This window comes from Halichoerus grypus, chromosome 5 (assembly GCF_964656455.1).
Source record: "Halichoerus grypus chromosome 5, mHalGry1.hap1.1, whole genome shotgun sequence".
Taxonomy (NCBI): domain Eukaryota; kingdom Metazoa; phylum Chordata; class Mammalia; order Carnivora; family Phocidae; genus Halichoerus; species Halichoerus grypus.
Genome location: NC_135716.1, coordinates 66,565,391 through 66,592,870, shown reverse-complemented (window position 1 = coordinate 66,592,870; position 27,480 = coordinate 66,565,391). Strand labels below are relative to the sequence as shown.

The following is a 27,480-nucleotide window of genomic DNA, read 5'->3' as shown; positions in this document are numbered from 1 at the left end:
GAAGTAGTGGTATATATATACAATGGAATATTATGCAGCCATCAAAAGGAATGAGATCTTGCCATTTGCAACGACGTGGATGGAACTAGAGGGTATTATGCTGAGCGAAAAAAGTCGATCAGAGAAAGACATGTATCATATGACCTCACTGATATGAGGAATTCTTAATCTCAGGAAACAAACTGAGGGTTGCTGGAGTGGTGGGGGGTGGGAGGGATGGGGTGGCTGGGTGATAGACATTGGGGAGGGTATGTGCTGTGGTGAACGCTGTGAATTGTGTAAGACTGTTGAATCACAGACCTGTACCTCTGAAACAAATAATACATCATATGTTAAAAAAAAGAAGAAGAAGAAGTAGAAGATAGCAGGAAGGGAAGAATGAAGGGGGGGAAATTGGAGGGAGAGATGAACCATGAGAGACTATGGACTCCGAGAAACAAACTGAGGGTTCTAGAGGGGAGGGGGTGGGGGAATGGGTTAGCCTGGTGATGGGTATTAAAGAGGGCACGTACTGCATGGAGCACTGGGTGTTATATGCAAACAATGAATCATGGATCACTACATCAAAAACTAATGATGTAATGTATGGTGATTAACATAACATAATAATAAAATAAATAAATAAATAAATAAATAAATAAATAAAAGAAATTTAAAAAGGGCTCATCTTTCTACACCTTCAACCTCAGGACCTCAAGTTCCTTTTCTGTTCTTCTTCAGCAGTGCAACTAACTGGAGCCTAGAAAGACTCAGAGGGAAATGAAAAGGGCTAAGGTAGAAGAGAAGGCCTAGGGAAGACCCCCCGAAAGGAACATGTGGTATACCCTTGGAATCTAGCAGAAAAGTTGTGTCCATGCATTGAGCTTGGACACAAACTGGACAAAACTGAAGCTACCCCCGATCATGTCTACCCTGGGAATTCTAAATTAGACTACATTATTGAAGCTGAAATTAAAAAACATAAACAAAAACTGATGGCACATCCTTCAGAATTTCCTGTGGATGTTTGTCATACAAAGATAGCCCACTCTTTCATTCTTCCCTTCCCCTGCAGTTCTCTTGCAGTTACCAATGGACACCATGGATGGCAGGAAGAAAACAAAAATCACAGGTTAGACCAAGAAATCAAGGAACATGTTATTGACCACACATCTCCTTTCTAAATAATAGTGGTACATTTAAATGTATTAACCACCTAAAAATCAGACATTAACAGGCCCTAAGACACCATTTCTGCTATTCAGTATGTAAATTGTTCAGTAACTTTCTAATGAATTTTGTCATAGATTTAGTATCTGCTTAGTATTTTTCTCAAAAATTTAAACTTTTGGGGCGCCTGGGTGGCTCAGTCGTTAAGCTTCTGCCTTCGGCTCAGGTCATGATCTCAGGGTCCTGGGATCAAGCCCCTCATCAGGCTCCCTGCTCCGCGGGAGGCCTGCTTCTCCCTCTCCGACTCCCCCTGCTTGTGTTCCCTCTCTCGCTGTGTCTCTCTTTGTCAAATAAATAAATAAAATCTTTAAAAAAAATTTAAACTTTCTATATATCTAGTAACTTTTTGAGGCTTAGTAAATTATAGATTTTGCATTCGTGCTGGCAATCTCTTAAATCAAGGAGCATATTAAGTGGACTAATGTCCAGGAAAACATATAAGCAAATGCAAAATATTACTAGCACTGATTCAAGTAAAAGGATTTCTTTGGGACCCTTTGAGCACATTATGATATATGGGAGAGAACTGCCATAGGCCAAGTTTGAAATAAGTGCAGGTCAAAATATAAAGCAGCTTTTTGAAGAGAAATAACTCATTAGCTAAAGTTAGAGCTACTTAATACTACCTTTCCAAGCATCCCCTCAGACCCAGCTGTTGCCTTAATTACATAATCAGGTCAATTGTGATGCTCATTTGTAACTTTGCTATCAGGTATGGCCAGATGTTTCATTTAACCTCTAATGTAAGTAAAACATCTGATAAAGTTTTGCAATGCCTTTGTAAACAGCTGTTTGATCCGGAAACTTACTGCTGAAGCAGCTCTACTGATCTGGTCATTCTCTTTACATAATGTCAAAGTAATTGTCTTGATCCCTGGGAGACTGCCGCTGTAGGTGTTATAAAGTCTTTCATTACAGCATGTTAGATCTCTTTCAAATGGCTAATGTCTAGTCAACACATGTTTAGTCTATCCAACAAGAATTTATTAAGTACATTTAAAATGTACGAAGAAATTGCTGGTCTATTTCTCCGAGAATGTAAATGTAAGTTGAGTGGATTGTTAAAGCAATTTTATTATATGCTTAACATTATAAAACAATGTTCGAGCAGCCTTTATACAATGGGCTCTGGGTTAACAGCACACTTTTCTTTTCCAGGTTTATTAAATACATCTAAGAATGATACTCCTCATGTCTTCATATTTTTTTATTCCTTGGTTAACACAGGCATATTTCCAACATTGTAATTATGTCATGTGATTAAAATAATTAGCAGGATGGTAAAAAGTTGATGCTTGAATTGTTTAAACTAAATTAAGGTAATATTTTAGGCAGATACAAAATATTCAGTACTTCTAGAAGGACAAAAATCTAATCTAAAATAAATAAGCTGTCATATTTTAAAATGTTAGTAGATGAGTATTTATGGTCCACTCTAATGAATATTGACCAAGCTCCCTTATTTTAGATTTTTTTGCTTAATAACTCTAAGAACAGGGTGTTATACACAATTAGCTGTATGTAAATAAGGAATAGTTATTATAATATTAAATAATTCAGAGATTTTCACTCAATATTTGGAAAATCAATGTATTTTATTTAGATATTATATTTATGTTTTAATAGACTTTAGGTTTATTAGGAATTTAAACATTTGTTGGTTTAATGAATAATCCATATTTTTATTCATGTACATTACTTTATGGGTTTCCAAATACACATTCCTACCAACACTTCTATCTTTGGCTCTGTAATTTATTGTAAAAAAACTTCAGTTTTCTTAGCCTTTGCACCTACATTTATTATTGCCTACACGCAAAAAACTAAACAAGAAGCACTTGTTTAAAAATGCTTTACAAGATACAATATTTACATATACTTCACTTTCTGTTTTGAAAACTGTTGAGCCATTTTTTCCCCCGGAGGAAAGTTCCTCCATGCACCCTGTAAGAAAGCAGAATCTTCCAAGGGATGGCATAGCTAGGCTCAGCCTCCTGACAAACTTTCATAGCTATCTTTGGATTTACAAGAGTTTCTGTACTGCAGCTTAAAGCTAAGGGACTTCTGGATATTCATAGACACATTGCTATCTAAGTCATTAGTTTATATTATGTTAAGCTAAGTGATTTAAGATGGTTTTAAAGGTAAGGGGGAATTGCATCATTGTCCTCCAGCAAAGAGTTAGAGTGAAGGCACCCTCTAAAATGCAGATTTAGCCCAGATGCACTGGACATGAATTGAATAAAGAGCAACATTCTTCATCAGTGGAAGCCAGGAGGAATGCTTAGTGTATTATACAAAAAGTTTGGTAGCATTAAAGCTCTTGCACATGTATGCACGCAGTACATATGTGTGTGAGTGTGTGCAGTATTTTCCCCAATGGGGAAAATCCATTTTCAGCTTAGATTCTATTTAGTAACTTACTTTTCCTACCGAAATAAGTGGATTAAAAACACTCCTTTCATCACCATCACAGAGGCTGAACACAGCCCACAGGGGTGAACACAGATACAGAGATTAAAGCTGCAGGGCCACACAAATATAAACAGAAGCCAATGTGCAATAATAGGCACACAGGAGCAAGCATTTTGAAGAGTGGAGTAGAGGTAAGAAAAGCCTCTGCAACAATCCTATTGATGACATCCTGCACTTGAGATGAGCTTTGAAGAAGTCCATAATTAGAAAAGAACGAGCTCAATGATGAAAGGAAGGAGCCAGACCAAAACAGGATGGTTAGAAACAGTCACCCAGAACGCTTTTCACAGGATGTAAACAATTGAAGAAAAGTGTGAAACAGACAAAGGTATTTTCTTAGCTATCTAAGGAATATTTTTCACCAACTTCTAATGAGGGAATATTGGAAATGACCTCAGAACATTCACGTATCATTTATGGCTTATTGTATATTGTATTTAAATCAACTATACCAGGGCGCCTGGGTGGCTCAGTTGGTTAAGCGTCTGCCTTTGGCTCAGGTCATGATCTCAGGGTCCTGGGATCGAGCCCCACATCAGGGGGGAGTCTGCTTGAGATTCTTTCCCTCTGCCCGTCCCATTTGTTCTCTCTCTCTCTCTCAAATAAATAAAAAAGTCTCTCTTAAAAATAAATTAAAATTAAAATTAAATCAATCCATCAATCAACTATACCTAATCAACAGTTCAGACTGTTTATATACTCATTCAAAACTAATCATTTTGTTAATGTTTGGAGATAAGGATTCCTCCAGGTAAGATTGTAAATAGACCAATCGCAGTTAAGATTTTGATACCCATTGTGTGTAGACCAAATAAATAGCTCCTGACAGCCAAACCAACTATGCCAACATGCTACCATTACACCTGCAGCTGTGTGAATCATCTCCAGAGTAGTCACCTTGGGAGGGTATGCACTGCTTTGAAGAACTACGTCAGTGCCCAGGCCACCAGGAGGAAGATCTCTTCTGGAATTGCTTTCATCATCCCTGAGGCATATTTTTGACTTTTGTGATTAGACAATATTTTCTTTTGAGGGTAAACTGAATTTGAGAAGATAATAGCTAAATGGCATTCTGAACCAATTTTAATGAACAAACTGTGGGATCATACTAGGAAAACCTAATTTGAATAGATAAGCTCTACTATGTTTGCTAAAAATCCGTCATGTTACCTTGCAGACACACTTGTGACCATGTACCTAGAAAAAATGTTTAACATTATAAATCACAGTATTCATTTCCATTTGATTAATGGCTCTTTAGAATATTAGGGGGTCAAAATATATACCTACAGAGTAAAGCAAGGACTGTTCCCAAAATAAAGATTGGCAACAGAAAAAAGTCACTTAAAATTCAGAAAGAGCACTTCACAATAAAAGCACTGGCAGGTGCCTTGACCTCTCTGTCCCATTATCACTCCAACTGTATATTAAGAATAAATGCTGCTAAGCGAAATAAGTCAATCAGAGAAAGACAATTATCATATGGTCTCACTCATATGTGGAATTTAAGAAACAAAACAGGATCGTAGGAGAAGGGAGGGAAAAATAAAACAAGATAAAATCAGAGAGTGAGACAAACCATAAGAGACTCTTAACTCTAGGAAACAAACTGAGGGTTGCTGGAGGGGAGGAGGGGGGAGGTGTAGTATAAAAACTACTACAAAGTTACCCATGGGGTAACTGGGTGATGGACATTAAGGAGGGCACATGATATAATAAGCACTGGCTATTGTATGCAACTGATAAATCACTGACCTCTACCTCTTAAACTAATGATATACTATATGTTAATTAATAGAATTTAAATTAAAAAAAAAAGAATAAACACATTTGAAATTTCCTAAAGGACTCTGGCTCTAAAATATTTTTTGGAGTGCCTAGAGAGTAAGCATGGACTCTGGAGGCAGAGGGCTTGAGTTCAAATCCCATCTCTGTCTCTTTCTAACTGTGTCAATGGAACAAGTTATTTAACCTCTGTGCCTCAGTCCCCTCATCTTAAATGGGCAGAATAATAGCCTCTAACTCATTGTGTTGTTATAAGAATTAAATGGATGAATATATGTATAAGCCCTTAGGAAATGACCTGCCACTTACTAAGTGCCAGTAATAATAATACATATTGTTATTATTACATAATAAAAATCAGCCTCATTTCTTTGTAGCAGTATTTACTTGTTTTCTTTGGTTAGAATACAAAATATCCATTGGATGCAACAATTTTGTTCATCAGTTTAGGCTCCATGTATCACAAGTATCACATAAACACATTTTACTTTTGGAAGATGAATATCTGTCAAGACTATGTTCTAGACCCAAATAGCAGGTGCCAAGTGGACATCTTAGAAATTGAGCCAAGGTGGCTACATTATCATAGCTGCAACATTAATTAGTATAATTGTTTAAAAAGTATATTATTATTATTATTATTTAAAGATTTTATTTCTTTATTTGACAGAGAGAGAGACAGTGAAAGAGGGAACACAAGCAGGGGGAGTGGGAGAGGGAGAAGCAGGCTTCCCGCGGAGCAGGGAGCCCGATGCGGGGCTAGATCCCAGGACCCTGGGATCATGACCTGAGCCGAAGGCAGAAGCCTAACGACTGAGCTACCCAGGTGCCCCAAAAAGTATAGTATTATTTTAAGGATATCCTGCATAGTAGAAATTCTCTATGTATTTTTATTGTTAATCTATACATTTCCACAAGAATCTGTGGTAGCCAGAATAATGACTTCCCAAAGATGTCCATGTTCCAATCCCGAGAACCTATGAATATGTTACTGCACATGACAAAAGGAACTTTGAAGATGTGATTAAGCTAGGGATCTTAAAACGGAACGATTATCCTGGATTATTGGCATGGGCCCAATGTAGTCACAAGGATCCTTATGAGAAGGAGGCAGGTATGTCAAAGTCAGAGAAGATGTGATGATGAAGCAGAGGTTGGAGTGATGTGGCCATTAGCCAAGCCACGGAATGCAGGCAGCTTCTAGAAGTTGGAAAGGGCAAGGAAATGAAGCCTCCCCTTGCACCTCCAGAAGGAATGCATCGCTGCCAACCCATTTCAGCCTCTGATATTGAAGACCACTAAGTTTGAATCTCACTTCTGTCTGATATTGAAGTTAAGACCACTAAGTTTGAATCTCACTTCTGTCCATTTGCTTCTGAGAGTTTCTACGGACATAAGCTACTCCAAATTCCCGAGAATCAAAAAGCAGCATGAGTATTTATGATCTATTACTTTTCCTGCATGTATCCACTTAGCACAGTACTTTGTACATAACAGACAGTGAACAACATTTGTTGAATGAATAAATATATTTCATACATGTGAAACATTTGCCATAAAAGAGTGATGAATTCAAATCAATCATTTTTATTCTACTAGGTAGTCAATAAATACATGAATATGTTGTCAATATATTTATAAAAGCTACTACAACACAGAAGACTAAAGTAACAAAATCATTCAGCACAAAATTGTGTTGAAAGGATTAAAAATGATCTAGTTTCATTTCTTTCTTTCACAGACACTAATTGAGGCTGAGGCCTGTGAGAGGGAATTCTTCCTGGAGTCTGCCTATCTGAGAGGGCCATGAAGTCCAAACTCTGGCCTTTTTCATGCATCTCTGATACAAAAAAGTCTTCATAGATCTTATGTTCTGCTGACTAGGTAATACTGAAAGAACAAGAAAACACAAGGAGAACTTGGAAGTCATCTGATTCTCAGAAATGAACTGCATATCTTGGGCCCACTAAGCAGAATTCTGGGTAGAAATCAGTATTTCATGTAAATGTATCTTCGCCTCTTGAGAAGTAATAAAATTGGAATAGGTGGACCACACCTCCAATGTATTTGATGACAATAGAATCAGTGATACAGCCCAGTATCATCTCAAACTAAAATTGGGAGCCTTTCACAAAAAGAATTATTTAAACCACTGTAAACAACTAGGAATCAGAGTAAGGATAGAAATCACATTTTGCTCTCCTTTCACAAAGCAGCTGAAGAATATTATGTTGCTATTTCAATAAGAATAACACTACACTGATAACAGACTCTATTCAAAATTTAATAAAGCATTAGTCCCTTAATCAAAACATGACTACGAGGCTTGGACTGTCGCTGGAAAGCAGAATAATGTGAACAAAAGAGAAATGGAACTGTGTCTGAATATCAACTCTACAAACAAATAACATCTCATTACACATGCAGCAATTAAAGGCAGGAACTTCAAAGCCATTCTCAATTTATCTTTGTCAAGCTCCTGACCAGGGAGAAGTTTGACTCATGAAATCAAAGCAGGTATGTGGTAAATATCTATCAATCAGTCAATCAATCAATCAAATGTCATTAACACATATATAACCATAAACGCATTTTTTTGGCTTATGCTGAAGACATTATCTACATAAAATTTTGCCCAAAGCACATGGATTATAAATATCTATGTATAAGACAGCCACCAAAATGCATAATTATAAGTAAACTACAAATAAAATAAATATAAAAGAAATTACAAATAAACTTTGATTTAAAATTGTATATGTAATTAGTAGAAAACAAAAGTTTTCCCTCTAATTCAGCATATGTACTGGTTAAAGAAATCTTTTTTCTGGAATTAGACACTCTGGGTCTAATTCCTGACTCTCTCACTTGAGGAATTAGGGCAGGATAGTAAAACAGTTTTCTCATGAGTAAAATTAAGATAATAATAATGCCTGCTTCACATAGTTGTAAAAATTTAATGAGCTAATGCTTAAAACTCATACATTCATTATCACTCTTCAGAAAATAGAATTCACTGAAAAGTTTTAGAAATAGTACCTGCCTGAGAAAGCTTGAATTCCATAGATGAGTATACCACGATAGTCCCCCAAAACTGAATTTAACAATTTTACCTCATTTGAATGCCTGAATAATGATTCTTAAAAAGTGTTTACAGCCTGGGTCCTCAAATCAGTCTGTATTTATACGAGTTCAATCAGGTTTTAATAATGCCAAAATAGCATTCAATTCCATCTTACAAGCTAATTTTCAGGTTTAGGCTGACAGCTCATATTAACACTTATTGCTCATATGGACAATGAATTACACCGGATTAGAAATCTATTAACACACAAATACATAAACTTGATATAGAGTTAATGTTTTTTAATAGATATGCAATATCAAATGTGTGCTTTTTCAAATACTTTTTTGCTTTTATTTTATTTTTATTTATTTTCTTTTAATTTAATTTCTGGAGCTGTTCCCCTTAGATGTCGGTGTGCTGGTTGGTTAGCTTTATGATTTTCCTGTCCTCTCTCTGGCCTTTCTTTAGGATCTGGGCAAAGACCACGGTCTCCATAAATCTAATGGAACATGAGCTCTTGGTATTAGGACCTGTAAAAAGCAGAGTGTAAGTCATCTCGGGCAAGGATCAGGCAGCTAGGAGTCATAGTGGAGAAACACAAACAGGGTTACAGCAAACACTGCCAGCACTGGGGAGACATGGAAAGAGTTTGTGCAGCAGGTGGAGCAGGAAGATGTCAGGGTTAAGCAAGAATTGCACATTTTCAAGTCATACATAGGAAAGGAGGGCCTGAGTGCCTGGAATGTGACAGGTGGGATGCATTTGAAAGGGAGATGTGACCTCCATTACAGCTAGAACTGAAGGCCCAGTTTTTTGGAAAGATAGTGCAGAGCCTTGCTTCCCCTTCCTACTGGGTCCCTAAGCTAATAGCCTGTCTCATTTGCTGCCATCTCATGGGAGGACAACTACACTGTATTTCCAACTCTGTAGTCACAGGGACTGTAGCTGCTCTGTTTCCACTTTTCTTGTCATGCATTCTCTACTAGCATCTTCAAGCTCCCACTAACTCTTTGACCTAAAACCATCCGACATCTCTACAGTCTTGTTCTTTCCTAGGCAAACCCCTATAAAGTTCCTTTCTTCAAAATTCACCCATTCCATGTCCCACTTCTTCTGGGTTTGTTGTCTATAAGAAGGTCCATCCACTCAACTATTCCATCAGTCAATCTCTCATCCACTCATTTATTCAACCAACAGCGCATAGTACAATGAGCCAGTCACCTCCCTGAGTGCTGAAGACCTACAGAGAACAACACAGCAAGATCCATGTTGTCATGGGTTACCTTCCAGTGACAAGACAATAGGATAGAGATAGCAAAGGGCTGCCTAGCTTGAGGGCTCAGGAAAGGACTTGTTGAGGTAGTTTATTAGTTTAGTAGGGCACCATATCAAAGTACCACGGAGTGGGTGGCAAAAATATCAGGAATGTGCTTTCTCATAATTCTGGAAGCTAGAAGTCTAAGATCAAGATGTTGGCAGAGTTGGTTCCTTCTGTGGTTTCTCTACTTGGCCTATATTTACATTGTCTTCCTTCTGTATATGTCTGTGTCCTAAACTTCTCTTCTTATGAAAACAGAAATCCTATTGGATTAGGGCCCACCCTCTGATCTCCTTTTAATTTAATTGCCTTGTTAAGGACCTTACCTACAAACACAGTCAGTGTTATGGATCGAATTGTGTCCCTTCAAAATTCATATGTTTAAGCCCAAATCCACAGTATAACTGTATTTGGAAATCAGGGCTTTAAGGAGATAATTAAGGCTCAATGAAATCATAAGGGTGAAGCCCTAATCTAATAAAACTTGTGTCCTTAAAAGAATAGGGACACTATGAATGTGCACACAGAGAGGAAACAGGTGAAAATACAACGAGAAGATGGCCATCTGCAAGCCAAAGAGAGATGCCTTAGGATAAACCACACCAACCAACACCTCCATCTTGTACTTCCAGCTTTCAGAACTGTGAGAAAATAAATTTATGTTGTTTAAGCCACCTAGTTCATGGCATTTTTTCATGGCAGCCCTACTTAACCAATAGACTCACATTCTGAGATACCAGGGATTAAGACTTCAACATATGAGTTTGGAGGAAACAAAATTCATAACATAACAGGTAGTTACGTATGGACTAATGAGGAGGCAAAGCCAGCCTGGCAAAGAACTCTAAGGGAAGTGCACCAAGCAGTGAACAAAGGCTCTGAAGGCTCACGTGAGCTGCCTTCAAAGTCAGGATGGTCCATCCAGAAGTCCAGTGTGCTTAGAGCAAAGTAAGACAGGGAGAAGGTTATTAGGTAACAAAGTCCAATTGGGAAGCAACGCCAGATCATGTAGGACCATGAACGATATAGCAAGAAGTTTCTATCTCATTGAAGTGGGGCAACCTTGCATGGCTTTCAGCAGATGAGTGACATGATCTGATGTTTACTTTTAAAAGATCACCTTCTTCTTGATACATAGAATAGATTGTGGATAAGCTAAAATGGAAGCGCTGAAACAGTTAGGAAAGGACGGAAAGAATGTAGATGACAGATAATGGACTAGGAGGAAGGACAGAGATAAGAAGAAATAGATGGATTTAAGGGAGATATCTTTCGGAGGAAGAGCCCTGAGAACTTGCTGATGGATCTGATATTAAGGATGAAGAAAAGGGTAGATGCACAGATCATATGTAGGTTTTTGCCCTGAGCATTTGGGTGGATAATAGGAGTATTTTACTGTGATGAGGAGGATGAAGGAGGAACAGATTTGATGGAAAGGGTGAAAGAATAGCATTTTGTAAGTACTCTTCAGTGACTCAGCTCACCAAATCACATGTGGTTTTGTTGTTGCTTTGTTTCCTTTTTTAGCAAATATCTAGTTCTTAAACGAACTAGATGCATTATTGATGGCTGTCTTTGATAAATGTTATTTCAGTCCAAGTCTCATTTAACTTTTCTTCCCTATTTCTTTTATTCCATGATATGCACAATCTTCTGGTGGTTTTCCAGAAGCATAATTCCCATATGTAACTTTGTTCCCGTGGAAAAGTCAGTTTTAGATCACACTGTTCAAAATAAAGTTCCAGGAATAGAAACTAGGTTTGTTTGGATAAATGTATCACATAGATGAGTTTAATTGTATATGTAAAAATTAAATATACAATGATCCTCTTCTATAGAATGCAGTAGACTTTAATAAAATTTAATTTAATAAATTTAAAAATTTAATAAAATTTAATTTAATAAATTTAAAAATTTAATAAAATAAAATAGCCATTTGAGGTACCATCAAGCTTTTAAATGTTTATGCCATTAAGGCATTATATAAGGCTGTTCCATATTTAAAAACTAGATGGTGATGCTCATATACATTTTCCTTACTAGCATCTCATTTCATTTTTCTCTTGAATTCTGAATAAGTTTTAATCTGTAGGAAAATGGTTGTAGGTCCACTGAAGGAATAGCAATCCTATATGTTACAGGTGATGGGGGACCCTAAGACACAGGTGAAGGATATGGTCAGATTCACATTTTACATGGACTTTTCTGGGGGCTGTGGAGGAGTGAGAGGAAAATGAAAATACTGACAGCAGGGAGATCAGTGAGAGAGCTGTGCCAGCAGAGTGGGGCAGGGAGACACAACCCAGAGGGCTTGAACTAAGGCGGTGGTATAGGTAAAGAGGAAGAAAACACTGAAACACTATTTCTCTATTTCTCACATAGAGTTAGGAGCACCAGGTGACCAGTTGCCAGGTTTCTAGTTTGCATGATGGAATACTAGATAATGCCACCAACTGAAGTAGAAAGAAAAGAAAAAAAAGAAAATATGAACACATGTGAGGGTGGGTATGTGTGATGGTCAATTTTCTGTGTCAGCTGGATTGGACACAGTGCCCAGATTAAACTTTATTTCTGGGTGTGTCTGTGAAGGTGTTACTGGACAAGATTAGCATTTGAATCAGTGGACAAAGTGTAATAGCTTGCCCTCCCTGGTGTGGTGGACATCATCCAATCCACTGAGGGCCTGGATAAAACAAAAGGCAAAGGAAGAAGGAATTTAAAGAATTCATCCCTTTCTTCCTGCCTCACTGAAATAACTGGGACATCTCATCTCTTCTTCTCCTGCCCTTGGATTAAGATTTACACCATCAGTTCCTCTGATTCTCAGGCCTTCAGGTTTGGTCTGGATTACACCACTGGCTTTCCTAGGTCTTTAGCTTACAGATGGAAGATTGTGGGATTTCTTGGTCTACATTTTATATATGTATATAGATATAATCTCTTATTGGTTCTATTTCTCTAGAGAAAGCTGACTAACAGATGGGAGTGAAAGTAATTGTTTTTGAAATAAGATGAGTTTGAAGTATTTGTAAATGTCCAAGAGGAGATTCTATTAGAATCTCATGAAAGAAGTCAAGACTAGAAATACACATTTGGAATTTTGTGACTATAGTCCGCATACCTATAATGTGAGATTATCCAGGGAGGTCAGATAGAGTTGGAGGAGCATAGGGTAGCTGGTAGCTATTGTTTTGATATATAAATACAGCATGTAGAATATAGAAATCCAATTAATGAACTTCCATAATTGGAGATTTTATAAACCTGGGAGGGGAGAAGTTTTGCAGTATGAAACCTGAAGATTCTGAAAGTATGATTTGATAGACATTGTTATTATCTTCAAGAAAAGCTTATTTCATCTTAGTTCTAACATCAGCCCTACTATCTGTACTACTGTAATGTAGCTAAAGTAAAAGTAAACCAAACATGCGCACACGCGCGCACACACACACACACACACACACACTGCTTAAGGCAAGGTCAGCAAGCATCCAAAACTATGCAGCAGAGACTTACCTTCATAACTATCATTATAGTCATTTTAAAAATGTGGTTCAATGCAAAATTCCTCAAGATGAGGTGCATAGAACACTAGCAATCACCTAGAGTACAAAGAAATCTGCCAATCGTTTGCAAGTTTCCAGACAAGAAACAATGAGACATTTCTGCTAACATATATTTAACAAGTTTGAAATGTAAAACTATGATGTTCACAAAAATTGCCAAAAGTATTTAATAATCATTTACTAAAGATTGTGCTGGTATTTTTTATGTTGGAAAACATGTATATTCTCATCATGTGCATGATCTATTTTATAACTTTTTATTTTCCTTGTTATTATTAGGTTTCTTTAAATTCTTCATTCCCAAAACTAGGTTAGTGGTTCAAAATGGATTTATCAAAGCATTAAAATGTATTAATGAAATAGCAATGTAAATATAGTTACTCAGATTAATGTTTATAATAGTAAACAGAACTCCAGGGAAAATATAAAATGTGAATCTGAAAATATGATTATTTCATACATGCCCCCAAAAAGAATGCAACTAGAAAAGTAAGATAATAAATACCTGAGAATTCCTTGTTTTACCTCTGGTAGCTAGACCATTGTCTGTTATAAAACTCTGACAATTAGTGACATGATCACTTCATGCTATTTTCAAAGAAAGCACAGTTACTCTTCTAGTAAGTCAAATTTTTCACAAAGGAGCATAAAATAATGCTCATTATTTGGAAATACTGTTTGAAAACACCAAGTAAGTCACTAATTTTGAAAAATTTGTAAGACCAGTCTAAGTTAGAACAAATGATGTTCAGTCAATGTGATATACCACATTAATAAAAGAAAGGGGAAAAAAAACACATGATCATCTCAAATGACACAAAAGAAGCATTTGACAAAATCTAATACTCTTTCATGATTAAAAAAAGAAACACCCATAAAACTAGAAATGGAAAGGAACTTCTTCAACATGATAAAAGAGTATCTATGAAAAATCCACAGCTAACTTTACACTTAGTGATGGAAGACTGAATTATTTCCCTTATTGATCAAGAGTAAGACAATATGTCCTTTCTTGTCACCTCTATTCAACATTACACTAGAAGTACTAGCCAGGAAAAATAGGCAAGAAAAGGAAATAAAAGGCATCCAGATGGGAAAGGCAAGAATATAACTATCCTTATTGGCTGATGACATGATCTTATACAGAGAAAATCTTAAATAATCTACAAAAATACAATGAAAATGAATTTAAAAAATTAAGCATTTTGGCAGGATACAAAATCAGCTGTACTTCTATACAATAGTGAAGAACAATCTAAAAGTGAAATTAAGAAAACAACTCCATTTATGATGGCATAAAAGAAAATAAAATACTTAAGAATAAATTTAACCAAGGATGTATAATATTTGTACACTGAAAGCTATAAAACATTATTAAAAGAAATTAAAGAAATTATAACTAAATTGAAAGTTATCTTCATGGATTGAAAGCCTTTATATTGTTTATATAGCAATATGACTCAAAGCGACCTACAAATTTAGTGCAATCCTTATCAATATCCCAATGGCTTTTTTTTTGCAGAAATGGACAAGTTGATTCAAAATTTATATAGAAGCTCAAGGAACTCCAAAGAGCCAGGGCAATCGTAAAAAAAGAAGAGAGCTGAGCAACACACTTCTCAATTTCAAAACTTAATATAAAGCTACAGTATCAATATAATCGGGTACTGGCATGAAGATACATATATAAATCAATGGAATAGAATCCCCAGTCCAGGAATAAATCTATATACCTATTGTCAATTGATTATAAAAAATGGTGCTAAAACCATTCAATGGGGAAATAATAGTCTTTTCAACAAATGCTGGGACACCTGGATAACCATATGCAAAAGATTGAAGCTGGACACACCTTATACAAAAATTAAGTCTAAGTAGATCAAAAGCCTGCATATGAGATCTAAAACTATAAAACTCTTAAAAGAAAACAGACTCAAAATCTTTTTGGATTTTGGCAATGAATTTTTAGGTATGATATTAGAAGCACAAGACATAAAAAGTTTGATAAGTTGTATTTTATCAGAATTAGAAACTCTTATCCATCAAAGGACACAATCAAGGAAGTGAAAAGGCAATCCACAGAGTAGGGAAACATATTTGCAATTCATGTATCTGATAAGGACCTAGTATTCAGAATATATAAAGATCTCTTCAAACTCAACGACAAAAAGGCAAAGAACTCAATTTAAAAATGGGCAAAGGATTTGAATAAATATATTCCCAAAGATGATATACAAATGAGCAATGAGTACATGAAAGGCTGTTTAGCATCATTAGTCATTAGGAAAATATATATCAAAACCACAATGATACACCATTGCACACCCTAGGGAAGGTATCATTAAACACAAAACAAATAAAATTATAGAAAACAAATGTTGATAAGGATGTAGAGAAATTAGAACCTTCATACCTTATTGTTTGGAACATAAACAGGGCAGTTACTTTGGAAACCATTTGATGGTAGCTCAGAAAGTTAAATATAGAATTTATCAGATGACCAGCAATTTACTTCTAGATACATACCTAGGAGAAATGAAAACAAACATCCACACAAAACTTGCACCCACTGTTCTAATAGCGCTATTCAAATAGCCAAAAAGTGGAACAACCCAAATGTCTACCAACTGATAAATGGATAAACAAAATACAGTATATTCATAAAATGAAATATTATGCAGCCATAAAAAGGTGTACACACTACACAACACAGATGAACCTTGAAAATATTGCACTAAGTGAAAGAAACCAGACACAAAAGGCCATAATCATATAATTCCATTTTTATGAACTGGGTTACTGGCTTATTTCAGAATATGGATTATTATTATTTCAGAATAAGAAAATACATAAAGACAGAAAGAGATTAGGGGTTGCCACGTGCTGGGGGAAGAGGGAATGGTGACAGCTTAATGAGTACACTAAGGGTTTCTTTCTGGGGTAAGAAAAATGTTCTGGAATTAGAAAGTGGTGATGGTTGCACAACACTGTGAATGTACTAAAAGCCACTTAATTGTACATTTTTAAGGGATTAAAAAATGAATTTTATGTTATGTGAATTTTACCTTAATATAGAAAAGGAAGTGAAAACAGAATGAAACTACCACCAACATCCCTGTCAAATTAACATTGTTAATGTTAATGAACTGCAGGGGCATGGAAGGCAAAAGGGTCATTAACTTGTGTGTAGCATATATGTTACTTTACAGTAGATAAAATCATAGATGTACACTGTACAAATCAAGTTTCAGCATATGCATGAAATGCAAATGGTGAAGAAGTGCTTGTTGATCTTTATCAGTGAAAATCCATGCTTCAGAAAAGGAGAAAGAATTTTATGGTTAGCTAATGCCGACTTTGTGAGCTCTGGTAAGAAGAACACTGAATTTGAATTCTAGTTCTTGTTGTCCACTGTATGATAAAATGCAAATAAATGAGTATTCTTGTGAAACAAAGTGTGGTCCATGGCAGAGCAGCACCACGCACCACCTAGGAGACTCTTGGGCCATACTTTAGATCTGCTGAATCAGAATCTGCATTTTAACAAGATTTCCAGATGGATTCACATGCACATAAAACTTTGAGAAACTCTGCTATAAATCACTGTTCCTCATTGTCACAGTGTAAATGCTAGGTTTTAAAACCCACACTTTAAAGTTTTTTTTTTAAATATTTTATTTATTTATTTGACAGAGAGACACAGCGAGAGAGGGAACACAAGCAGGGGGAGTGGGAGAGGGAGAAGCAGGCTTCCTGCTGAGCAGGGAGCCCGATGCAGGGCTCGATCCCAGGACCCTGGGATCATGACCTGAGCCGAAGGCAGATGCTTAACGACTGAGCCACCCAGGCGCCTCCACCCACACTTTAAAGTTTTAAACTCAGTGTGCTTTCTACTACATCAAGTAGACTCTTGTTAAAGGTTAAAATGAAACAACTTACCCTCATACCTTTCCCCTCGTCCACCAGCTTTCCCAAATACAGTTTAGTAAAAGGTAATGGTTAAGAAGGAATAAGGAATTGTCACTTATCCCTGAACACTGTATTTGCTGATTTCATACATGTACTAGAGATACATCTTCAACAAAATGAAATTAGAGTTGAGATGAAAGCTTTCGTTTTAGAATAAAGCTTATTTACTCTCCTGGATGTGTGTGTTTAGATGTGTCATCAATTTGTCACTAACTCCTCTATTCATATCTGCCCCATCTATCATCATCTCTTCTATAATATCGCCATAGTTAAGAAATGTTCATTAAAAAAAATATATAAATTTCTTCTCTGTTTTTTATGATGAATTTTGTCATCACAGACTGTACAACTGGGAACTTCCAAATTCCTTTTTCTTTCTTAGATGCTGCCTCAAATTGTACCATTCACCTTTTTATCTCCACATTTGGACTTTCTAGATATTTTCCTTTCCTTCCTTTCTCCCCTTTTCCTTTGTTCCATCAAATGCTATCATCACTAAACTCTTTGATATTTTTAAAAGCTTAAATTTGATTAACATATACACCTTTTTTTCAGGTGATAGTAACCTTTTACTTCACGGCGCTTTACAGTTAACAAAGGTTATCATACATTGTACCATTTAAGACTCAAAATTAACTTATGAAATAGAAAAGACATTTTACTTCAGTAACAGCTCAGGAGTCAAGATGTAGTTTATAGTATCATAGAAAGGGGAAAATATCAGATCATTAGCCATATAAAGAGAAATACAACTGTCAGTCACATGCTTTGTAAACTCTACTAAATAGTACCAATTAAGGAAAGGGCAATACAATTAATAATTTTATTTTTTCAAAAAAACTTAACCACACCAAAAAAGTATTTGAACATAATGTGTTGGAAACTCTGCACTGAGCACTTAAGATAAAACCTTCATTTGAAGACTGGAAAATCAAAACGTCAAAGAGACATATATAGAAAACAATAAAAGGAATGCTAACACAAAAATATATCATCTGAGATAAGTTAGGATTTGTCCCAAGATGAAGGAACTGCAAATCAATAAAAATTCCATGAGCAGTACATTTTCACAAAGGGATGACTTTATAAAATCCTTGCAAAATAATGCAAAAGGATCTAAAAGTCAGAAACTAGATAAAAGCACTAGAAAAAAAGAAAGAAGCTCAAATACTCTGAACCAATAGGTCAATGGATGCCCTTCAAAACAATCCCCAACAATTGGGAGCTGCCAGTACTGTGGAGTGATGGCATTCAATAGATACTTCTTGACTAAGTCATATTCTGATAATGGCTAGCAATTGTAATTAGGAAGGAAGAGTAGGGAGTAAATAAAGGGGAAAAAAAGGAAGGAGGGGAAAGGAGGGATGGGAAGGAGAGAGGGGGAACGGAAGGGTAAGGGAGGGAGAAGGAGCTAACCCATGGCAAAAAGGAAACAGCTTAATGATTAGGAAATCAAATGGCACCAAACCAACTGTCCTTGAAAATGAATAAGGTTAGATTGGATCACAAAGGTAAGGATTTATGTGAGGAAAAGAGAGCGGGAACAGTAAAGGGCTTTCATAATGACACCAAAACTAGACATCACTCTCGGCAAGAGAATGTCTAAGTAACTCCACTTTTAGTCTCATGGTGTCCTGTTAAGACCACTTAAAGGGTACATCACAATAAATGCCCTCAGCAGTCGAAATGGCCCTTAGCCTTGTGGGAATCAATCACAGGTACTCCTTAGAACCCCCATAATCAAAGTAATTCCAGGCTGTGTGTCTTTACAGTGGCCATTATGATATACCACTGGCATGTTGAGATAGTTAAGATCTGTTCACAACACAAACAGTTGTCTAAGAACTAGTACACTTAAGTTCAATCCAAGTGAACCTTGGTGACATTTAGAAATGATCCAATAACATTCAACCAACACTCTAAAAGCAACTTCTACAAGCAATCTATCATTTATAGACAAATCACTACTTGACAAACCAAAGTATTCTCATTTTAAGTAAAGCTAAATAAATACTATGTTGTAACCAGGATTCCACATGTCAAAGAAAATGTGAATTGAAGAAATGAGTCAAAAATATAATTTTTTTTGCTTCAATTTTCCAGCTTTCTTTGGTCATGAAAGTAATTGAGGGCAATAACAATGCTGCTATTTCAGTAAAAATGTCCACAACACTATTCTTTCAGGAAATTTGCAAACTTGGTAGAGAAATTATTCTGTTTGGAAGTAGAGCTTTGATCAAATTGTAACATTAAATAAAATTTTAACTTTTTAAGGATCAGGATTAAAATAAACTCATATTCATCAATATGAAGATATTAAAAAGCTAAATTTTACCCAGGTGATATTTCAACTGTAATATTATCCTCAGACTTTCAAGGTTTATCTGAGTACCATTTATATTTCTCTGAGAATCATTCACATTTCTACCTAAAAATCTCTTTCTCCTCATATAAATTTTATGAATGTATTATGTTGAACCATGCAAAGCTTTCAGTTTACCCTTCAACAGTCAGTACTTCTCTTAATAATTACAGATAGTAAGAGTCAGTTTTGTTTTTGTCTAGAACAGCTAGAACTCAGGTCACTAAATTACATAAGCCTTAAAGAACACATAACTGAAAAGAAACACACCAGTATAAAAAGAGAAATATTCATATATTATTATAAAGTTCTCAATATGTAAAACAACTTTTGGTATATTCAGAATTAATTTGTATAGAACTAATATGTAGAGACCAGTCACAGCTAGCTCCAACAAAATTGTGAAACTGACAAGCAAATCTTTAGTGCCCTACTCTCCCCTGTCTTCACCTCTACATTTGCCTTCCCTCTGAATTCTCAAGACTAGACTTATCACACAAGGCTTCTCTAGAGAGCTAAGGTCCCGGGAGAGATTTCCAGAAAAAAACAAAAATGACTCCTTTGGAGTTAAATATTTATTGTTTAATGCACTCCTGATAACATTATGGCAATAACAGTGCAAACAAATAGGAGTATGATGAATAAAAACACATTATGAGATTAAATATTTGTGCTTACTTTTAAATGTGGACATATGTCTCTCTTGTGGCACCACATCCAGAAGTTTCCTTGAAGATTATCTTGGCTATGAAAGAAAAAAAAATCTCCTTAGTTTTTAAATAAGGCAATAAAATGTGGTGTTTGAAATTTGGCTGTGCCACTTTTTGACCCTGGGAAAGATACTTAACCTTTCTAGGCTTCAACTGTATAGTGGAAAAATAATAAAATATAAATATTAGACAGATGGAAAGCTTTATAAATATTAGGTGTTAATGATAAAAATCACTATTTTTAATTTTACCATTTTCTTAAGAAAACATTCTTTCATGTCAAGATTATGTTTAAAGTTATTCTGCATGCATCTTTGATTTTCCAAAGCACTTTTACTCATATATTTTCATATTACATTTGGTGAAGACAGTCATTGGAGAACCAACAGCAGTTTTCTTAAATCATAATGGATTTATTCTATATAATACTTAGTGATCAAAATAAAACATGTGGGGGAAGAATCTTATCAGAATCACTTGAAAACTCTTTAAAACACAAATTCCTTTGCTACCCACAGATCAACCCAATACTAATCTCAGATTCTCTCCACTTTCCTGTTTCTTGTTAATAATCCCATCTGCTGAGTTTTGAAGACACCTGTTGTTATCCAGCACTTCTTGGAGATATGATTACATCATCTGTGCCCTTTCCTCAGCCCCATTTTTAGTCAGTTGTAATATCCTATCGATTTCACTTCCAAAATTGCTCTTTCATGTTTCCTTCTCTTTTGCCTTCCCAAGTCCATGACTCCAGACCAAGTTCTATTAACTACTGCATGAGTCTTTTCCCCAGCCAATCCATTCACAGCCACTGAATTCACCTTCATAATGAAAAATCTAGAGTATGTTACTTCCTTGATTAAATATATTAAATACTTTCCCATTCCTTACAAAATAGCTAGTCTGACATTTTTAGCTAAATGAGCATTCAAGGATTTCATGAGAGGACTTCCATCTGTTTTCAGGGTTTTATTTCACACTTACTCCTTTTCACCTACCATAATTTTCAACCAAAAGGGAACAGAAGTTCTCCTATAAGCACGGCTCTCATTTTCTGGCCTCTTTCTGGTTCCTCAAGTTGATGCCCTCCTGTCTGATTATACCTTCCAGGCAAATGGGAGTTGGGAAATCTGAGGTTGCAGGCCTTTAGAAGCAGAGGCAGAAGCATGGCAGAGTAGGGTAGGCAAAGTTTTGAGAAAAAAAGGTCACCAAAACTTTAGTGGGGATATTATCGATTTGAATGAATGGCTTAGGTGGAAACAGAAAATCTTTGTAGAGACAAATGGGATAGCAACTTAGGCAAGAAGAGAATAAATAACGAAAGTGGAGGGTGGAGGGATAAAACCTGGAGAAATTGCCCAAGTCACATCCCAGGACTCTCATTGGTTCCTTTGATCTCAAGCCTGGTGGGAAGATGTTAACACGACTGCTGCCTTCTTTAGTCCAAACTTTTCCTTTTTTAATCATTCCAATTTCTTGACATTGACATCATGCCTATTATTCATAACTTTTAACACGTTACCACCAAGAAGCCTTCCTAGTATCTCCCACAAAAGCTACCATTCCTTCCTCTGAATTTTCATAGCATGCTGTCCTTACTTTTGTGTCACATTGGATTCTTCCTATTTTACTATGACTTTTGAGGACAGGACTCATGTATTTTTCATCTTTGACTCTGCCCCAGCAGGGTCTGGCTGTTAATTACCTACGAACCTTTCCCTGTGTTATGTGTGTGTTGTGTCTCTTCCTTCCTCCTCAGCATCCCCATTCACAAATAAAGAAAATTACGTCAATGGACACTAAATAATTTGTCCAGGGGAATAATCACCATGACATCTGACTTGCCTAATCATTCTATACTAAAGAACTCTCTTTCACTCAGTCTTTATAAATCTGTAATATTTCACAATAAAAGGAGTAATTTTGAAGTAATTTTCCAAGTGATTGGGAGAGTCAATCAGCCTATCTGTGGATATGAGGAATTTCTACCAACCTTAAGAATAATTAAAGAAATATATCTTATGAAATCAAATAGCTATAATAACATGAACTTTTTAAAAATTTTAAAACATGCATAATACATTTTCAGTCCCACATATTGTCAGCTGCATCTAAAGCCAAATGTTGAAAACTTGCTTTGCCTTTTCTTACTAATTCTTGCCTTATGGTTTCTAAAACCCCATGACAGATCTAGTGGTCTCTCCCAGGAGCAAAAGCAGACCCAATTCTCTTCTCTCAAGTATTCTCTTGGTTTAGCCATCCATCAGCTACAGATTTGCTCTTCTCTCGTACTCATCTACTATTTCACGAAACAGTCCCACCATCCAATAAAGCCATTTGTACTGACAGGTTCTGCTTACCTAAGGAGTGAATCATCAGTTGGTTTCTGAGGTTCTGAATTAATAGAGCCTCAGCTCCAGCCAGTGTCATTAGTAGTAGATGAAGTGATGGTGCCAGAGGCGAACTGAGAGGACCAAGAGGGCAGGTAGGACTGCTCTAGCCTTGTTTTAATTAATAAAAGCATGCTACTGAGGAAAGCTACAGGTAGAAATGAAGAATAACTGCTAATATTTGGGAAGTTGCAATATTGTGCTTTCTAAGAAATATATATTTTCATCATTCAGATGACCAAAATACATTTGGTCTTCCTCCACGCTCCTGGCTCACAGCTCCTAAAACCTTTGGAATTTCTTGTGGTAAGGGTGATTAACGTGTCTTTTCTTAATGAAGGTAGCCTTTGGAGCCCAAGCAACGCACAGGTTGGTTGCTGTAAGGACCAATCCCTGATTAGAGGGTTGGAACTTTCAGTCCCACCCTCACCCCTCCTCTGGGGAGAAAAGAGGGGCTGGAAGTTGAGTCAGCCAATGGCCAATGACTAGTCAATTGTGAATATATAATGAAGTCTCCATAAAAACCCAAAAGGAGATCTTCCAGTTGGTAAAGGTGTGGAGATGCGCGGGGCGGGGCACTCCTGGAGAGAACATGGAAGCTCTGAGCCCTTTCCCCATACTTGGCCTAGGGCATCTCTTCATCTGGCTGTGAAATCGTATCCTTTATCATATCCTTTAATAAACTGGTAAATGTTAATAAATGCTTCCCTGAGTTCTTTGAGCTGCTCTAGCAAATTAATCAAACCTAAGGAAGAGGCCATTGGAACTTCCAGTCTGCAGCTGGTTGGTCAAAAGCACAGGTCGCATCCTAGGGCTTGCCACTGGCATCTGAAGTAGGGGGTGGAGGGCAGTCTTGTAGAACTGAAACCTTAACCTCTGGAATCTGGTGCTGTCTCCAGGAAGGTAGTGTCAGAATTGAGTTGAATTCTCTGACACCTGGTGCTCTATAATTGATGTTTTGCGACTGAGAACCCCCTCCCCAGTTTGGAACTGGGTCTGGAAACCCTAGAAGAAAAGTGGATTTAATTTGATATGGGTCAGCTTTCCTAAGGTATACATTAGGAATTCCACTATGAAAGAATTTTAGCAACCTATAAAGTGCTGCATATGCTGGAAAATTCACAACGCACAATGTTTACACATTAAAAGCTCTCAGTGGGGCGCCTCAGTGGCAGTCAGTTAAGCATCTGACTTCAGCTCAAGTCATGTTCTAGGAGTCCTGGGATCAAGCCCCACTTCACTGGCTCCCTGCTCAGTGGAGAGTCTGCTTCTCCCTCTGCTCCTACTCCCACTTGTTCTCTCAATCTCTCTCTCTCTCTCTCACAAATAAATAATTAAAGTCTTTAAAAAAAAATCTCTGATGTATATACTCCAAGGAACACACTTTTGGAAATGCTAATCTGGTTTGTCATACTCTTACATTATTGGATCAAAAAAAAAATGCTGGAACTGATAAAATCAAGACCATGATTTGCATTACTCAATTATTTTATAAGTAATTTGCATTACTCATTATTTTATAAGAAACTGAGTGCTCTCTACAAGTGCTATACTGAGAAGCATAACACAATGCATTTGAAAAAGTTGGAAGCCCTTATTTGTGAAAATTGTATTTTTAAAATAAAATTTTAATCTATTTCATAGTATTAAAAGGGTCTCTTCTCTCTTTTTCTCCCCAAACTGTCCCAATATAAAGATAATTGACTTCATCCTTGCATTTTCAAAAGCCATACCTGCTTTTGTGTGTCTATTTTCACATGGAATGGAAAGTATACATTCTGCTGTGAGCCATGAAACACTTTGCAAAGTCACATGTTTAATTACACCAAAGCCATAATGAATACAGGCAAAATAAATAAGGTTTGTTTTTTTTTTTTTTTTGGAGTACAAAAGTTACTGACATTTAAAAACTAAAACTGTCCTGTTTAATGCTCATTTTTTTGTTTGTTTTTCACATCTGACTCTTGCCTTGTACCATAAAATGAATTTTTTGGTAAATTTTTTTCCTAAGATAATTCAAAACAAAACAAAACCAAACTAATAGAATTAAGTTTCTGGAATTGGTAGCACTGTGACTAATAATAAACTATAAATATATTGTTTTTACACTCAATTAGATATAGATATAGTCATAATACAATAGTCATAGTTCCTTGTTATGAAAGTGAATAAAAATAAAACAAAAGTGAATAAATTTTCGTGATCCAAAAATAGAAATGTAACAAGAAAAGCTTATCATAAACACTATACACTATCTGAGAATTCTGTTTGAAAGTTACTCCTTAAATCAAATGAAACCCCATTTTATACATGAATCTATTGTGTATAGTCATCACACCATACTGGACTGTTTCACTTGAGTCCATTAATACCTTTAAAATCTTGGTCAATGCTGCCAGTTGGCCATGAAATACTATTGTCCTAAACATGAAGAGATACTGAATCAAAGGTGAGTCTTATGTTTTACTTACATCTAATAATTAATTATAGGTGCACAATCATAGTTAATCCAGATAAAGCTATCAAATACTACTTTTTTTTTCATTTAATCATTGCTTTATTCCTATGAAATTGAAATACAATTCTCATTTGACAGTTGAGAAAACTAAAAGTTAGAGATAAGGTAACCAGAAAATTAGTCAGATGCCGGTCCAACCAAGAAATGGGATCCAACCAGGTTATGTGGGCACCCAACCTCTCTTCTTTAATTCACCAATTCAGTTTAGGAATATATGAGGCCAAATAAGTCATTTAATGAAGAACTGTTCTAAGTAAAATGTTTCTGGAACCCAAGGGATATGACAGGTCCTGTGCAGTTAAATAGCTGTACAACTCTGGGCAACTTCCTCTAAGCCTTTTCTTCATGCTTAGGCATTAAATGAGATACTGAATATAAAATGTTCAGTTTTTACAGGGCATCTAACTGATAAATGTTTACAGTTGCCATTGTTGGAATTCCTCTTGGGTGAAAGGATTATTCCAGAGTGGATAATTAAAATTTGATTTAATTTAAAAAGCTCCAATCTATCTTGCCTAGTTTGATTTCTACCTGTTCCACTAAACAACATAAAAATATCTGCTTCTCCTAAGCTTTTGTATTTATTTTGAATGCTCTTAAGTTAATACCTAATTATATGCCATATATATCATTTCACATGCTACACACTTTGCTACTATCATCCATTTGCTCCATTTGTTAAAGTCCTACACATCCGTGAGAGCCGGTATCAAGCCCTGTGTTTTTCTTGAGGCTTTCTTAAATCCCCCAGTTGGGACTGATCTCTCTCTCTCTCATGGAATTCCATTGCATTTATCTCAGGCTTTCTATTATTATGATGTGGTTATCTCTTTCATTAAATTCTGAGCTTGTATAACCTTAAAGACAGAGACTACATGCTATTGTTCCCCCACAGTACTTACTATATGGCAAAAAGTAGATCTGTAAAAAAAATCTGTTGAATTCCTTTTAAATTGCATATAATAGTATTGCATCTTAATAGTATTAAGATATTGTATATATCTCGTTTTCACAAATGAATCATCATTTCCCTATGAGCAAGCACCATATTCTGTAACTTCTTTATGTCTGATAGTAGCTGGCATCATAAGAAGAAATAAATATCAACTGGATGATTTAATGATTTGTTTTTTATTATGTCCATGAGAACTTAACAGGCACTTATGACGGGCCAGTAATTACTCTTTTTCCCAAGTTTATTCTGCTCCCCCACATATTAATTTCATGTTTTCCCTTCTCAGATTTCCAGCAGCTACAACCTCCACTCTTCTCATGCTCAGCATCTGTCCTTGCTCCCTATTTCACGGAGAAAACAGGCATTCCACATTTTCATTACTACATCCTCCATCCACCCATAATTGTGCCCTCAATTCTGCCTTCTTTCCTGTTACCATGGATAAGCTGTCTGCACTGCCAAGCAATCCACTTCACCATGAATTAGATCCTATTTCTGTTGCTTATCCAAGAACATTGTTCCAGAAATTCTCCTCTCTCATGCTAACATTTTTCCCTCTCTACTGAATTATTCCCATCAGCATATAAATATGCTGTACTTCCCTTCTCAAAAAAAAAAAAAAAACACAACTACTTAGTTTCATTTCTCCAACCACCTAAGACCTACTTTTCTACCACTATAAATAGCAAAATTCGTTGAAAGATTTTTATGTATCAACCATTACAATTTCCTCTCCACTCCTGTTTGAACCCACTGTACTATGAGGCTTTTATGTTCAACCCTCTTCTGAAACTCCATAATGTGATACCATACTTGATCTGTTTTCCTTGAAACACTTTCTTCACTTGGCTTCCTGGGCTCCAACCTCACTTCCTAACTCATTGTCACTGCTTTTCCACCTCCTTTTCCAATTCTTTCATCTCCCAAATGCTGAACATTGGCGTGGATAAAGGCACAGTTCTTGGTTGTTCTTTCTTCTCTATCTAGACTCACACCATACCTTATCCCATCTAATGTCAAGACTTTATGTATTATGTATATACCCTAAAAACTAACAAATTTATATATCCATTCCAAAACTCCCCTGAATTCTAGACTCTTCTATACAAACTGCTCAAATGTTTGCTCTTGATGGCTAAATGACATCTCAAACTAA

General features: G+C 36.1%; 2 long non-coding RNA genes across 3 annotated transcripts in view; one reads left to right on the top strand and one right to left on the bottom strand.

The window, feature by feature from the left end:
* Positions 1-15,107, top strand: part of LOC144381853 (uncharacterized) — a 110,602-nt gene extending 95,495 nt beyond the window's left edge. The window contains exons 3-4 of the long non-coding RNA XR_013447873.1: positions 7,211-7,986; positions 14,943-15,107. This is a non-coding gene — a long non-coding RNA (uncharacterized LOC144381853). The remainder of the gene's footprint in view (positions 1-7,210; positions 7,987-14,942) is intronic.
* The window catches only part of LOC118546386 (uncharacterized), a 298,565-nt gene that overhangs the window by 79,964 nt on the left and 191,121 nt on the right, over positions 1-27,480 (bottom strand). For both annotated transcript variants that reach the window (XR_013447871.1, XR_013447872.1), the window contains exon 3: positions 20,430-20,496. This is a non-coding gene — a long non-coding RNA (uncharacterized LOC118546386). The remainder of the gene's footprint in view (positions 1-20,429; positions 20,497-27,480) is intronic.